This window comes from Notolepis coatsorum (genome assembly GCF_963971535.1).
Source record: "Notolepis coatsorum genome assembly, chromosome: 9".
In the NCBI taxonomy this organism is placed as follows: Eukaryota; Metazoa; Chordata; class Actinopteri; order Aulopiformes; family Paralepididae; genus Notolepis; species Notolepis coatsorum.
Window position 1 is genome coordinate 54916236 of NC_140173.1, and position 2500 is coordinate 54918735.

Consider the following 2500-nt stretch of genomic DNA (forward strand, 5'->3'; position numbering starts at 1 on the left):
CAAATTGATAAGAGGTGAAAAAGGTGACATGTTTGTAAACTAAATCCATGTAGGGGTGTGTGGGGGAATTTAATTGTCCCCCAGAAGAAATTTGTTGTGATTTTAACATGTAAATGAAGCACTCAGAGAAGAAAATACTAGTATTAGCGTTAGTTATTTCCTGGTTGGCGTGATTCCGGACGTGATGTCAGACGAAATGCCATGCGCTCAGCCAATATACAATTTGTTTTATTAGTGTGAAGTTGAACGTATACATTTTATCCAGTGCCCATTTGGATAGTATTGTAATATTGTGATATCCCATGGATGTATATAGCTGTTTCAACATTTCTAAATTTGATTGTTGCATTCATTTTCATTTTCATTTCATTCATTGAGTTCATCATTGTCGTCGTCGCGTCAGTCCCCACTCCCTAACACACGGACTCTGCTCGGGGCGCTGAATGAATCGCCCTTTAGGCATCGTATTTGAAGACGCTGATTGGCTAAATTGACGTTGCAAATACAGATTACAGCGCGGTCTTAAACAAAGTATTCTGCCCAAACTTGACAAATAAAATCTGCTACAAAAAAGGTTCCCTGTTCATATTCATCCAGCTCAAGAAAATCAACATAAATGGAGGATATTTTACTAAAACGTACTTCCCTTACGTCTTCGTAAACAGGACAAAAACAAAACAAAAACAAAAGTTTCACCTCTAACTCACACACCAAACAAAGTGTGTCCTCCTCTGGGGTGGCATTAAAGCGGCATGTCTCTAGGGCTAGTGGTAATGATGTCCCTGGCCGAACATGTGCATGCAGGGATCTTTTGGGTTTTGTTTAAATTAACATACGTTTCTGCATAGTAACTATCTTTTATGAGAGAGTAAGTTTGTCATTATTCTTTATACCATATATCAACAGACTCCTAATCTCCTGAATATCACACAATAATCGGTTCTGGCAAATTAATGCCAAATCATTCCCTCAATTAAAGCAAAATTATTAAGCTGAGGATGACGATGCAAAATGTCCCAATTAAATATATATTTTAGTTAGTCTCAGTAACTTTTAGTAAGATCGGACATCTTCACAAGTCTATTTGAAAGCCGAAGGGAGGTTTCCATCCCATATCTCCACTAATGGCCAAAACTGACGTAAATTTATGGACTGATAAAAAGGGCTCTGTGATGAACAGTGTTTCACCTTAAATATTCGCATAATCCCCAAACACCAGAAGCATAGTCAGACAATCAGAGTTGTGTATAGCACTGTATAACAGCAATGTACAATAACACTATACACACTGTATATACATTTATCTATATCTGTACATATATCCATATCTGCTCATACTAGTTAAACCACTGGCTAGACTGGTTTTATTATCGATGTATTCATACTCGTACCACTTTATATAATAATGCTGTAATAATACATTAGGTTAGTATATCGCTTTGTCATATATAGTATACTCCATATATTCACATGTCATACTGTTTACTGCACTGCACTTTACTGTCCCTTTGCACTCTGGTTAGATGTCAACTTCATTTGGCTGTATACTCTGTCCTCGCAGAAATGACAGTGCATTTAATCGAATCGAATCTAAAGGGAGGAAAAAGCATAAACCTATAAATAAAGCGATAAAAGTCCACAACACACTGCTTTGCAGAAATACGGCATCGTTTGATCTTTCATAGTTGAGCTTTTGGCATGAGACCTTCACCAGGGCATCACCACTCAGAAGCCGTTATGAGGGGGGGGGGGGGGGGGGCCTGACGTAAACAAGACGAAAGTATTTCTCTGGTCTGCATCCCCTTAACAATTGTGTGTATTGAGCTGTATTGTACTGTACCCATTCTGCAATCTGTTAATAAAGTTTTTCAATCAATCACGTCATTCTGAGAGTCCTCCCGTCATTGGTGGGATGCTGGGTGGGGGGGGGGCGTGTCCCGCTCTGTCAGATTTCATCACTCACCACGCTCTCCAATGCTCCAGGCCACACGACCAAAAAATGACCACCGTCTCGGCTGACAAGACAGCTCAGCATCCAGCCCGTACCAGAATATCAAGTACGCACGCGTTAGGCTACATGCCTCGTGCACACGCAGCCATGCGCACGCACCACACACACACACACACACACACACAAACACACACGCAGGCACGGCATCGCGAAAGCAAATCGCACACGCAGATTGGATTTGAAACGGAACAATGACTGTGAGGTTAAAGTGCAGACTAATTGGAGGGTGTTTATGTCCATATTGAGTGAACGGAGTAGGAGCAGCAGCATGGCTTTAGGGGACAAAAGAGCAACTGTACAAATTAACATGAACTTAAATGAAGTGGTCATATTTAATATTTAGTTGCATATCCGTTGCACTCCCTGAAGTCTGCGAATGACCCTTTCACTGCGACGATACAGAAGCCTCTCACTGCCACACGGCAAAGGGTTAACCCTTTCACAACCACACTACATAATGTTAACCCTTTCACTACCACACTACAGAGC